This window comes from Cephus cinctus, unplaced genomic scaffold, assembly GCF_000341935.2.
Source record: "Cephus cinctus unplaced genomic scaffold, Ccin1 Ccin1_scaffold0191, whole genome shotgun sequence".
Taxonomy (NCBI): Eukaryota; Metazoa; Arthropoda; class Insecta; order Hymenoptera; family Cephidae; genus Cephus; species Cephus cinctus.
This window is the reverse complement of record NW_014332912.1, coordinates 429,081-444,059: the sequence shown is the minus strand read 5'-3', so window position 1 is coordinate 444,059 and position 14,979 is coordinate 429,081. Positions and strand designations below refer to the sequence as shown.

The following is a 14,979-nucleotide window of genomic DNA, read 5'->3' as shown; positions in this document are numbered from 1 at the left end:
GACAGCAGTTCGTAATGACTTTTAATTTTACGGTATACGGTCTTTAACTTTTTTTTTTTTTCTTTTCAACATCCATCAAAAATTGATAGCTAACATTTTATGGGTCACTCGTGTAATTTAGGACGGCACTTGGTACTTTAATTTATCGCGTAATAAACGGTCTGACGGTTGGCTCGGTTCTTTTTGCCAGCTAAAATGCTTAGTAGGCTTTAACGCGTAATGTCTTTTTCTCGTCTGGTAGTATCTGGAGTATATTGGAAACAGCATTTCCTGGTTTTTCGATGGGTCGACTTTATTGCGACGAAATGTAAACAAGGAACACGTGTAGATATGACGTATTTTTCTTGGCTGCACATTGTATGTATATACATATATGATTTTTTACGAAAATATTTCTATGCGCCTATATTTCTGTGGTACTACCTTTAAGTCCATAGACATATATGCATATGTGTATATATATGTATGGATAAAACATTTCCTGAGTACCTCAGCCATTTATTATTTTCTGTATGCATTTAGCGCGCACATCGTGAAACAATGTATTTTTTCTACGGCAAGATTAACGCCTCCGTACGAGAAACGTACCGTGGCAATTTTCATCGTACCGTTAATGTTGTGCAATTAACGAAATTTCAAATTGCCTGAAATTACGTTAAACGCCACAATTTATCAGCTCTCAGCAGTGATCCTCAATCGTCTGTACCTAAAGGCTCTGTACGGTCTGCAATCGCGATTTTACGGCAGGGATGTAATTGATCGTTTACTATTACCGGCATGCACGGCCTGCGGTGTTAACAAAACGCGGGCCTGTCGCCCAGAACCTTCGTGTCTCATGCGAGCCGAACTTAACGGCCGCGAATGTACTAGATGGTATAGCGAGAGAGAGAGAGAGAGAGAGAGAGAGAGAGAGAGAGAGAGAGAACAATTAATGGTACATTGCATCGTACGACAGATCGATATATATATATATATATATATTGTAGTTGAAAATTTAATCAGGAAATTAAAAATCATGCAGCTCGATATCCCATAATAAATTATATTTGTCGCTGAAATTGCTTCTATCAAAATGCACCCTTAGGGCAAGCGAAGGGATATCAAGGTCGTGATTGGAAGTCAGGATCGACTTATCTTTAGGAAAGATTCATTGGATTTACAATGAACGGTTTTATAGTGGATTACGGGTAAATCCATTTGGAATGCGTTGCAGTCGATATGAAAATTAGGTCTGAGGATTGAAGGTTTTAATATGTACTCAGACCAGGGTGAAACGACGTTCCTTATAAATTTTCGGGAGCAAATTTATACGTTGGTTCTCCCTGGGTTATCTCGTGCAGTATTGCGTGTCGAAAGATTATCTGAGAAAAATGTTTTATATATATATATATATATATATATTTTTTTTTTTCTAGTGAATTACGAGACTCGAAATTGCCTTCTGAAATGAGAAATGATAGAAGTTAGGATGCAGTGGAAGACAACGACCGCGTTGTATTATTATATTTGTACGAAATGATTTTTTCTTCTACGCTATCTACGCATTACGTGTGTATTAGATAGCGGGCAATAAATGAAAGAAAAATAGGGGAATTACCACCGATCGGATTTACATCGGAAAAAAAAATATATATATATATATATATATATATATTTTACGTGAAAATAAAATCCTAATCGATGGAACTGATAGGCACGATTATGATTACAGTTGTCTTTCTCTTAATTTATTGATCGTATAATACGTGTATGACGTCACGTGTGTATACACATAGGTACGGGTCGGACGAAGTTTCTGTAATATGAGAAATTCGGAAAGTTACGTAACGACTGAACATTCGCTGTGATTATTATGCACACGATAGACTCCGGCTTAATGATAAACTTTGACGTAACGTCGAAGGTGAAGGGTCAAGGGACATACGTCGAGCGTTAATTAACAGTTTAATTAGCAAATACACAGTTGTTCCTCTGTATTTGCTTATTGAGCGTCATAGGATTTGCTCGCAGTCAACCGTGCCACTTTGTGTGGACTGAGAGTAAAAGAAATTTAAAGTCCACGAGCAAATATATAAATGGCTTAATCAAACTGTCCAGCGTGCAATTGTGGATTTTGAAAACTTAACTTACCTAGGAATAGTCTATCATCAATCCTAGGGTCCACGTAAATGTATCAGAAGTCATTTACCCAATTCGTTTCGTGCATAAAACTCTAACGTAGTTTAGTCCATTTCAATGTTCCACCTGTCCCATGAAATGTAAACGTGGAACGAAGGACTGTATGATTCCTGAAGTAATAAAGGTGAAATTTTATATAAAAAATTTCTTCACCTCTCTACATAGATTTGTCGTATTACCTTGTTCCAGGTGGTTCGCCTAACAAGAAGGAATCGCTGACAAGTGCCGAGGGGAAATTGAGCGAGGCTGGAGGACACTTAAAAAATTGACGAGAAGCAATACGTAAGAAAGGAAATTTTGGAAGACAGTGAGAGCGAGAGAGACGGTATATGGTCGTCAGCGAATGTAAATGTATAGGGATACCAAGGGAAAGACAAGGAGAGACATACGTCTGGCCATAGGCCGTGTCCCGGAAGCCGTCAATGTAACAGGAGCTTCGACAGTAGCTTTACCTACTGCATGAGAGCTTGAAGCGAACTTGGGGAATACTTAACCCCGATCGCTTAAAGTACCGAAAGCACTCTAATTCCAGTATAACCGAGTGGCTCGTCGAAGGTATCGAACCGATCCTTAAAGGAAGTGAGAGAGAGAGAGAGAGAGAGAGGACTTTGGAGGTTGTAGGAACAATTTGGAGGGTTGGTCTTACAGCGCTACGGTGCTTGCCGGCATTTCGATATTTCGTCACGTCTTCTATTGGGGTTTATCGTCATGTCCTAAGGTTATCACGGGTGAGCCTGTAACGGGGAGATGCTTGTGTCGGTAATATCGGGGTCGTCCTTGTCGACGTCGGCAAGGGTGGCTTACAGTCATCCGATCGTGGGGAAAGAATCGGGCGCAAGAAAATCAAAGTGGAACGAGAAGGACTCTGGAAGAGGAGATAAATAAAAGGGCCTCGTGACGGAGAGCATTCGTACGGCCCTGGCGCGGCTGCGGCACGGCACCCCTTCGGGGGGTTCTCTGCCAAACACCCCGAATCCGCCCTCCACCCCTGAACACAAGGCCCACGTGAGTATCCTTCACTCTCTCTATATGTAATATTTCTCGATGAAATTTTTCATATTGATTTTATTGAAAGTTGACAAATTTTTTTCTTAATTTCTCTCTTTTTTCAAGAAGCCTCTTGCATATGTCCATAAACGCCCTATGGTTATACTTGTATGTGCACCGTGTAAATACATGGGCTTGCTTTCCTCTGTTGTCAAAGAATTCCCATTTTTTTTTCGATAAAGACGGAAAAGTCAAGTCTACGCCAGGCGAACGACCCTTGTGAGTTCTTTATGCTCGTACACGTGCCTGAAGGACTGCGTGCGTTTATCTCACTATCGGATTATTTTTCTGCGAATTGATACGCTTCTCTTGCGTTATTAGGATCGGCGTGTGTCCCTGTGTCGAGGAATCGTTATATTGACTTCAGGGAGGATTCGGTTACGGGATGCTTCGAGTCAGACTTGACGGAGCCACATTTTCTTGGCTGATCTCATCATACGGTATTTTATTGATTATTGCGTCCGCCGAGCAATAACTTTGATAACCCAACACTCCCCGGGACAATGAACAGGATACAGATATTTTTTTTTTCCGTGCATCTTTCTCATCTCGATTCCACTCTTTGCTGTCTCTCCGCCGGTACATTCGGTTCTTTGCTTCGGTGCTCGCTGACAAGTCGCCCAGTTTGATCGAACGATGACTTTTTCTACTGCGCTTGTCTGACCCAGAATTTCGAGAGCGACAGTAGCTACTAAACGGACCGAGTGCCAGACGAGAATTGCCAACGTGTGGCGAGAGGGATAAATGGGTGGGATTAAAAAAAAAAAAATAGGGATCAAGTCTTTAGCCTGAGACCAGGTCGCAGCGTTGTAATACAGTTTGTACGATTTATGTCTGACCATGTCGAGCCACTACTACTGCTGTGTCCCACATATCGAAATGGTATCTACTGCGCTCGTAACAGCTGATACGTATAATGGCTGTAAACACTCTAAAAATATATCTACAGGGTGACTAAATTGCTCGAGGACATCTTACGAGATGCATACAGAGACATTATTTACGCGTATAAAAGTATATGGCATACGCATACGGTGGTAGGAAAATGATGCAACGATTTTAACACGTGGTCTGTTTACATTTGGATATTAAGAATTTTTCAAAATTTCACTGTCGCGTTGCAATTTTCATGGATAAACAGCAGTGGTAGAAATTTACGATTCACCCTGTATACTGTGTCTGCGTATATCGTTGGTCAGACAGCGAGCGGAGTGTGTCTGGCTTGCTAGTGACTTTTACTACTTGCGTCACTCTTGGATAATTCCCAGTTGCCTTCCAGCGCGAGAGCCAACGTATAATGCGCGCGAGAGCCATAATACCCCTACGAGATTTCGTATGTCGTCTCGTGGCGCGAACTTTGAAACTGACAGTCGTTAACGTTAGAAAAAGTATATTTTCAATTTTTTTTTTTTTTTTCGTCCATTGACATTTTATTGGTAAGAGTTGTGACAGACCACAAATGAAAGTGGTTTGACAAAGAAAGAAATTTTTAATTTTTTTTTTTTTTTTTTTTTTTTTTTCGTCCATTGACATTTTATTGGTAAGAGTTGTGACAGACCACAAATGAAAGTGGTTTGACAAAGAAAGAAAGGAAGAAAAGAAAGTATCGAAGGCCACGTGGGTGCGTGTCTATTTCACGAGGACGCGACCTCTAACCTATAGTGGGATCGAAGAAGGAAAATCCCTTGGTGGCTGTTGGCCACCCCTCCTTCATACCACGTATAGTTTTCACGGCGGTTTCCCACATCTGTCGTGGCTGCGCCACTGTTGACTGTACAGTCTTGGGGTTCCGAGGTAGAAGGCCGGAGAAGCTATTTTTATTCCTTTAGCGGGAATTATCTTGGCTTATCTGCACTCAGTCAGTACTTAGCACAGTCGAGGAGAGAACAGTCGTTAACGACTCCGGAAAGAACCTGACGTTATTAACGATTGATCGTAACCTGGCCGCTCCGTGCGGCGTGCGAGACCCTTTGGCTCTGTCTCTATGCCAGGCGTCCTATATCGTTCTATACGCGGTAAAAGTTTAAATAGCATAACAAAGGCCAGCCGACCGACCTTAAAGACAATGGCCACTGTTGAATCGGCGAATAAGCTCGAATTAAATAAAAGGGACTGTTCGTAGGCTTCATCGATAAATCAAAACTTTTCGGTTGATCCCTACATTCCTCCTGCTGGCGGGCGACAACTTGTTCCTTCTGTGTTCACGGGAAACTTCGAGTGGAAAACTTTGCTGATAGTCGGGCTTGCTGGGACGACTCTGATATTACTTGTCGAGGACTCTTGGACTGTACGGATTCTTCGATTGAGATTGCATTGGGGTTAGGTAGGATTTTTAAATTTTATGATAACAGCGTTGCGATGGGGACTGTGGATATTTATTTGTACAGCGTGTTGCGTTTCACGTATTTTTATCTTGTTGGAATAATATACAGGGTGGTCTTATTGAATTTTTTTTTATTCTTTGGCACGTTTATGTTTTTATAGTAGGTTAGGTTAGGAAGGTACTGGTATCTTGTTTGTGGGTCTTTTTTTGGAGGGTTCTTGTTTAATCGATTTTTTTTTTTTCTAATAATTTATTTTTATTTATCCATTGGAACTCTCCGATACTCGATGGCGGTTGTATGGTAACTTTTGCGAAATTTCAAAGTTCCTGGTACTGTCGCGTGTTAGTTTACTGGTGGCATCGTTGCCATTTACGTTGTACGTGGTGATTGCGCGGAATTGGCCTAGTTGGCGAAACGCGTGAATGTCGCTTGCTCGAACGATACGTAGGACGATTATTATGGATCGAACAGTGCAGATCGAATGAGATCGAATGGCCGAAGCCGTTATCGGTTCTCCGATACTTGGCCATGTAAATCGAATGTACGTTGGATAATTGCGAAGATCCATCAGATTTCATGTGTCGGTTATTCGGAACACGGCCAGTGCACTTCCTGGCGATTATTTAGACTTTCTTTTCGTTGTTATTTACGTGTTAACGATATCCACGGTTTTTTTTTTTTTCACTAACGATATGACCTCTGGATACGAAAAAGGTGTCGCGGGTGGATTTTTCGAAAAATTTTTCGGACACTTTTTCTTTCGGCTATCGTACGCGAATATTCATATCGAGGCTTGACGTGAAGTTTGTGAGATTTTTTCGTGCAACTTTTTTTTTCAAGTTTGAAAATTTAATTTTTTTTTCTTACCCTTTTTTTTTCTTCGTCCTACCGTTTTACACGGGTACCGTCGAGTTTGTAAGTTTTGCAACGAGATGAAAAGTTTTGACTCTCGCCATACCTTGTATCTTATTTCTGACAGATCAGAAAACTATCATCAATTGTTTTCTGGACAATTCGCGAAACTCAAGGAACTATAGTGTCTCGCGTTTAAGTTCCATTCGGCTAAGTGAACGCTTTCGAAAAACTTGAGGGGATCTCTTGAAATTCTATGGGGGAATTTCGAATGTCATTTATTCTCGAGGAAACCGAACTTGCGCATAGTACATACTTGTATTCACCTTTTGACTAATTGTCCCTTCTTCCCTTTCTCACTTCTGCTTGTCCCAAGCAGATGCCTTGTTTCCTCTGGTGGTCCTGGGGTTGCGGCAAGTTCATGTTTTCTAGCTCAAAACTATACCCGAGGGCAACACGGGCCGAGTAACGAGCGGATTGGGACTGAATAATGTTTATTTTCATGACGGCCATATTGGATTTATGCTGATTTCTCACAGTAAGAATTTAACGTCAGGCGACGATTGATTTTTATAGACAGTGGAAGTATTGAATTTTTTTTTTCTTAATAAAGCCATGTATATTTACCGACTTTAATTTACTTTAACAGTAACGTTGGTTACTCTCAAACTGTGAACACTGACATTTTTATTTTCATGTATACGTTTGCCGTGTTCTTTCCGAATTCCCTCGGCCTCCGTGCAACACAAATGTCGATAATAGAAAAGCAACGAGAGGGTAAAGAGGTATGTGAAGAAATCTGATTTACCGACAAGGCAAAATATAGAAGAGCAAAATAATTCGCAATTCCACGTGTATTAGGTGCACCTGTTTTTGTGTAAATGTGCACTGTTTACCTGAAACGTCATATTTTTACTTTTTTTTTTTCCATACTAAACTCTTTTATCGTAACTCATTAGTATATTTTAATTATTGCCCGGTTGCTCACGCACCATTTGGCAAGAATCGTCGATCGCTGGGGAGGAATAATAAAAAGGAGGGTTGATTCTTGCGCCCCCCTGCGAATATATTTGCAATTAGCTTCGGAGCTCAGGATATCCTGGTAAGATTCAGGGGGTGGTACTGGTGCCTAGAGGGTTGTGAAAGGGAAACAGTAGAGGGGATGGTGGAACGCGAAGCTCAGGTGAATTTGTAATAAATCTAATTCGAATTACTTTTTTTATCTTTTTTTTTTGTCTTCGATCCATCGATGACCTGATTCAGATCCAGCAGGGGTCGCGGGATTGTAGTTGGTAATCGCGTTTCCACGTATTCCAAGGGGGAATAGGGGATGGATTACTCGGAGGAATATCGAAGAATATCTACCTCCAGCCTCTAATGGAACCTGAGGGTGTAGGCAGGTGGAAGTACATACCTTATACAGGGTGTTCGTTATGAAACGCACTGTAGTAACATCGTTGCATTCCTTATCAAATTCCAAAGAATACGTGTATTTTCATTTTTTATTTCATATATCAAAATTTCGAGATAATCAAGGTTGAAGTTGCAGTAACGCGACCAATCAGAACGCGTTTAAACCGAGCGTAGATGACGTCGCGAGTCAGCCCACAAGGCCTGCTTACACTAGGCCAATAACACTAAGAGTATCGTCTCTTGTATCTTACTCAATTACATGTAGATAAACAGGGACACTACGACGATACTCTTAGGGTTATCGGCCTTGTGTAAGCAGGCCTTGTGGGCTGACTCGCGACGTCATCTACGCTCGGTTTAAACGCGTTCTGATTGGTCGCATTACTGCAACTTCAACCTTGATTATCACGAAATTTTTATATATCAAATAAAAAATGAAAATACACGTATTCATTAGAATTTGAAAAGGAATGTAATGGTGTTACTACAGTGCGATTCATAACGAACACCCTGTATAAGTATATATACATATATATATATATACCTTTTATTTTGAAACATAAACATAAAAATTTGACGGTAAGTTTACCTGTTTGCGTATAAAAATTGTGAATTTTTCATATTTTCCATATATAAATAAAAAGGGTGAAAATCAGTTCTATGTATCAGTCTAGAGATTACAGGTATATATATACGGTATATATATATTATACGTTTCAATAGAAAAGTCTCGATGTTATTTTACTTCACGATAAACTGAAACCAAAGTCCGTATAAGGTTTCCTTTCAAATATTTAAATAAATCTGATAATTGCCTAAAAGCAGCTCACACAGAGTTACAGGGATATCACGTGAATTTCGGCGAAAATATCCCGATAAATTGAATGACAAAAAAAAAAGGAATGTCTTTTCGGAAATATTATTAGTGAACGCCAAATCGTATTACGTGACACGTATTAAAACTTCAACGTTGCTAATAGTTTTTCCGAAAGGCAGTGCATCTTTTTAACATTGATTTTCATTGACTCGCCAGACATTGTCCTCGGCCGAAAGCCATTGGCAATGGGAAATGTTGGAGGAAAGTGACCAAATATGGAATATCATTTTGTTTTTGTAGCATAAAAAATACACTCGCATGAATCAAAGACTTTTAATTATAAACACAGTCAGTCCATACATTTTGGCTTATCTTAGTCACAGTCTTGTGTTTCAATATAAAAAAAACATAAAAAAAAAACAAAAAACAAAAACCAGTAACGTCTTTTTATAAGAGATCTCGAGACTTTGGTCAAAAATAAAAGTAACTTATTCGGTTAAAATTAACTTATTCTACTTGCAGAAATCACAAACCCAAGTCTCAATCTCTAAATCTCTCTCTAATCTAATATTCCATAATTAGGCACCCGTTGACTGTCCACATTTGGCATTTTGGACAGGCTCAAACTTTTCGTCGCGTAATTAACTTATTCTACTTCAATATAAAAAAAACATAAAAAAAAAACAAAAAACAAAAACCAGTAACGTCTTTTTATAAGAGATCTCGAGACTTTGGTCAAAAATAAAAGTAACTTATTCGGTTAAAATTAACTTATTCTACTTGCAGAAATCACAAACCCAAGTCTCAATCTCTAAATCTCTCTCTAATCTAATATTCCATAATTAGGCACCCGTTGACTGTCCACATTTGGCATTTTGGACAGGCTCAAACTTTTCGTCGCGTTTTACAAATAACAATAGCCACGCAACAAAGAGTATCACAATTGTCAAAACAAACATCAATACAATACGCTAAATGTATAATAACGTTATTCTTACAAATAAACTAACGAAAAACACTTATTTTCTACATACCTTGAAAAGTTTCTTGGCAACGACAAATCAAAACACAAATCAAAAGCGAGACAGAAGATGGTCCAGTATTTCGTCTTGAATTGATTGTTCAAGAGAAACAGTGGTATTCCATATTATGGATACTATTCCATAATTGGTCACTTTCCTCTACCTACGAGAATCTTAAGTAGCCGAATATCCTAATCCTTTTTTTCTAATTTTCGAGATTCACGAACAACACGACCAAAATAAAAGATCTCTTTGTCACTCGTAATTGTACAAAGCAGTACGTAGATTATCGTAACCAAATTTTTATCGGTGACGATATGTATGACGAAAAAAAATGTCATTCATCGAGACTGAGATACATTCAAAATACGAAGAACGAGAGTTTATAGATATAAATTTGAAATATTTTCTTCTTTCATTCTTTCTTCTTCTTCTTCTTCGTACTTTACCCGCCCCGCCACCCCCTCTCCCTTTCATTTTCCACCTCCCTTCAACTGCACTATTCGTGACTTGTTGAGTTATGGCCTACCTTTTTTCCTACAGGCACTTCTATAGGGCCTGGCTCGTGATTCATTGCCAGCGAAGAGTTTTATTGCGAAACGCCCGGGTCATTTCTTGTACGGTGTCTCAGGAGTCCATAGATATAGGCTAGGACTATATCGAATATGGGTATATCGAGGAGCTAGAAATTTTTGAAACGGCCATAAATAGATAAAAGTCCAGTAAAACCGCGTCACGTAAAATTGAATTTTAACCTTTTTCCTTCTTTCGTTATCCTGTCTCATCTTTCCCTACCACCTTGACTTTTCATCGACTTCGACGCCACTTTCCGTAAAGGGTCTGTGGCATTCCCTTTCCACCCGAGTCTCACGATCGAATTAAGGCTCGGAGTGACGCGCCGCGGAATTGGGAACCACTTGGAGCTGGATTTCGAGACAGGAAACTCCGAGGAATCCAGCCGAAAGTCTCTCCAGGGACAATCACGATACCGAAGCTAATTCAAGAAGCCTTTATCAGATCGTTTTCCAATTTTGCGGCCCATTTCCACGATACGACGATTCCCTTCGTATCTCCTTCTATATATATATATATATCTCTTTCGGTCACTCTCGTTATCGTTCACGTTCGGTGTCTCTTTCTTTTTTTTTTTTTTTTTCTCCAACATCGACTCCACTGGTCGCTAGGTGCTGCACGCTTTGATATCCTAGTCTCTGCGTGCGCGCGGGCGGCATTTCGAAAGCAATGAAAATACTTTGTTAACGTGCAATGGCGTGGAACTGAAGGGTCCTCGTTGCGAAGGAAAAGTTGTTGAAAAAGACGGTGAAAAAAAACCACAGAAACACGACGGAACTTCGTTTCGTGCTTAGTTAAGTGCTAACTTTCTTTTGCGAGTTTTGCCTCGACCCCCTCCCCCTCTCCCACCCCCTCTCCCACTGATCCAGCGACTAAAAGTTTTCAGCGTCGTTAAAAAGATACTGGCTGCATCCTCCCACGCGTCTCTAGCTCTAAATGCGACACGACGAGCCAATTAAGCGGTACCGGAATAAGGGATGAAATTCGTACGTTTCTACCCATAAGCAACTCCTTTCGAAATCTCGCTCAGACTCTCGTATATCGCGAATCTCCAAAGCCGCTCCTTTCTCGGGACTGGATATACCGTGGCTACGGAGGGTGGATCAATGGAGGTTGGTTGTTATGGCTGTTACGGGGCACTGGCCCATTATCTAGAGGATGGTCGAGGGTAATTAATTAGGCGAATGCCGACGCACGAGAATTGGGCAGGTTAAGTTGCTCCTGAGATAAGTAATTGATTACGCAAAGTAGAGCTCCTATCGGTACTGTTGATTGGTTATTTCTCGCTTAATTGTTTATTGTAATATTTATTATTTTTTATTTATTTTCTTTTTATCTAGAGAGCGTATATATATATATATATATATATATATATATATATGTATACATATATATTGTATATACGGTTTTTATATACGTGTCATCTGACTTTATTTTCTCGGCGAGGCAGTCGAATAAATTTTATAATTCGATACACTCCTCGCTCTAGGGAAATCAACTTTATTTTTCATTTTTCATTTTTTTTTTTTTAATTCAAAAAAAGTGAAAACGAACATTCGCGTAATTCTTCGCTTGTAACTTTAAATTGGTCGTTTGTTGGTTTCACACGTAAAACAAAAAGAGGCCTTTGCCTATACTAATTATCTAAACGCGAATGATACCGAAGGACCTGCCGCTGTCGTCTGATGAGAATTCACGTATTCCTACGAACCAGGCATAATTGCATTTACACGCAGATTCGTCTGTCCTGTGTACATACATTATACCTTTGAGGTACCGATTGGGCAGGGCTAAAGCTGTTATTTGTCAAGGAGGGACAAATTGTACGTATTTCGTAATTTGATCATTACGATTGACCTGTCGGTTAGTTTCGAGGATTCTTGGTGTTTTCACTGTTTATCACATGCGTACGAATGGTGCTCGGCCGAGGAGGCACGTAAAAGTAGCTTTTTCTCGGTCACTCGGTAATGATAATAATTTTCATACTGATTCTCACAGAGGATGATTTATTTTTCATGCGACTGGGTAGTAGACGTTTATTTCATATTTATTAATAAATTTAGCCTTTTTCCGTATTAAATCACCACGAATGCTTTATTGCGGTTGAATATTACATGAAAAGCTGGCTAATGATTTGTACACCATTAGGCACCACGTGGGATTTTGCTAACGACGACACGTATTATTTATTTGACTATTCGTGAATCATCCTTCTCGCTCGACTTCCATTTGCATTCCCATTTTCCACTCGATTCGATTTTGAGTTACGTCATTTCCGGTTTCTGCGCAATGTATATATATATATATTGTCGTTATGATATTTGTAGCTTTCAACTGCATTTACATCGTCATTAATATTACCCACCAAAATCCAACCAAAACTATGAGTAATTTATTGCCATAAATGAAAATTCATATTATTCAGTAGTGAACTAAATCGCTTCACACCGTTGACCCTTATACCTTTTGTAATATTTTCATTAATGGCCCCTTGGGCAAGTTGATAACTATTATAGCAATCCTTCGCACTTACGTATAAACGATTGTTTGCCAATCGAATGATATTGCTGATTGTTATAATCTTTATATGATTTTATTACTGTGAGAATTACTATGTAAATAAAGCTAGTGAAACATATACGGGTTTTGTATTTCCGGCTACGGAAGGCTTTTATCCATCGTCCCGATAAGCAGAGATACCGAAGGGTATGTTTGGTTGGAAATGATTATGGACTCAGTGGTAATTTGGCGATTGGTATATATGGTATATTACTGTATGGCCTCGGGATATAATCTTTTATATTTATATATACACGAAGTGAGCACAGTATACGAGGTATAAATAATTATGGAGAATCTGGACTTTTGAATGCGAAATCGAGTGGTTTTACACGCGTATCCATATGCGTGAAGGGTGAATTATTCGAAGGAAAATAGAATCTATACGATATTTATTATAAAGTTAGAGTTATAAAAAATACGAATGCGCGACGCATGATTGAAGTTTGTTAATTTTAATTTTTCAAAAGAAATACGGAGGATTTTGATAATTGTAAAAAACAATTCTTTTGAAATTAATGAGATTGTCTTTAACGTATTTACGAATCTTTCTAAAGCCGCGAGATATTTAGGTGTTCGGCTTCTAGTGGGTCACCCTGTATATACACGTGTATAGGTATAGGGAATAAGGGTATCATGAAAACGAGGGTGCCGTTACGGGTTAATTCCTTTGGGTGGCTGACGCTGCCTTTAATGGTCGAGCAATCATGAATTGTACCTGAATCGTTGCTTTGCTGTAATTGGATTCGAATTCTCAATGCGATTTCAGGTGCGTAGGTAAGCAATCGTCAAAGTCTTGAGTCTCGTTCAGAATCGTTTCTCGAAGAAAAATTGTTTCTCCACTCGTTTCCTTATCTCAGTATTTTCCGCGTCGCGGAATCGCAGGAAATCGCTGAATAGACGTAGAAGCCACGAGTGACTTTATCGATCATGAACATCTCTATGGTTTTGGTGTGCATGCCGCTTAAAGACTCGCTGCATTTTCCCATTTCCCTCGGGGCATATATCAGCCTATTGTCGTGTAGTTTCGTGGGAGACAATAGTTAGGAATTGACCCTGGAGCTATCTGACGTCACCTTCGTATCAATTAGGGCAGCTGGTTCTGCTAAAGGTTAATGTTGGATTGAGAAAGAGTAAAAGAATTTTTTTATTCAACTTCTCTTAGTACCCAGAATCGTGTGTGTATGTAGGTATATCTGTATGCAAGGGAGAACCTTTGATCGGTGTCTTTGCGCCTGTTGGGAAACAAGACAGTTCCTTGGGGATGTTGGTAAATTCCCTTGGTTGCGTGATAACGCCCAAAGTTGGAGGAACTTTTCACCTTCGACTGGGATCTGCGTCGGAGTACGAAAAGTTTCTTTCTCTCAATCCTTCTCTCCGTTCCAACTGCGCAACCCTATTTCTTTTAGTTTCTTCTAGTTCACACGCGTGAATTGCCACTTTGACCTCCTCATTAGCGGGTAGACAATTTCTTGTGGTAAAGTTTTGCCTGACCTTACGTGCAGTAGCTAAAGCAGATACGTATATTATGCATGGTATATTATATATACATAAGCAAGCGCATGTGTATTTATTCAACTGTTAACATGCAATCCTTATATCATGTAGTCAAACGTTCTCGGTAAATTTTGTTAACTCTCTTAGGTACTTCATTGGTATATGCGGTATAAAATTACAATGTACAGAACAATTTCTTGTAGTCGACATTAGTACTGTGGATTCATTGTAATAATTCACCACGTTGCATAATATATATACAGGGTTAGTCAGTAGAAACGCACCAACAGAAGTTGGCCGCAAGTGGCCGACACGGCACTGTGGCCGCTTCAAAAAATGACATGTGACTGTGACCGATTCCCATAAGCACAAATTGACAGTTCGCATGGCAATAAGGTTTTTGAAATATTTCAATAGGTAGGTTACTAAAATAATTGAGTAATATTGTATTGGCAAAATGTAATATCAGTTAAGATTTACTTTCACAACAGATTTTTTTGCTATAAAAACATTTCAATTAATTGATTTTTAAATTAATTGCAGAATTGCAGTTGTGATCATTACTTGGAAATATCAAAATTGTGAATATTTTAAACTTTACATTATTTTAATTGCAATCTGTTGTGAAAATAAATCTTAAATGATATTACATTTTGTCATTACAATATTAATTAATTATTTCAGTAACCTAACTATT

At 39.2% G+C, this 14,979-nt stretch overlaps 1 protein-coding gene across 5 annotated transcripts in view; it reads left to right on the top strand.

Annotated features, from left to right (window-relative positions):
- The window catches only part of LOC107264809, a 99,823-nt gene that overhangs the window by 18,768 nt on the left and 66,076 nt on the right, over positions 1-14,979 (top strand). For all 5 annotated transcript variants that reach the window (XM_025081985.1, XM_025081984.1, XM_025081982.1 and 2 more), the window contains exon 2: positions 2,368-3,183. The gene's annotated coding sequence lies outside the window, so the exon portion shown is untranslated. The remainder of the gene's footprint in view (positions 1-2,367; positions 3,184-14,979) is intronic.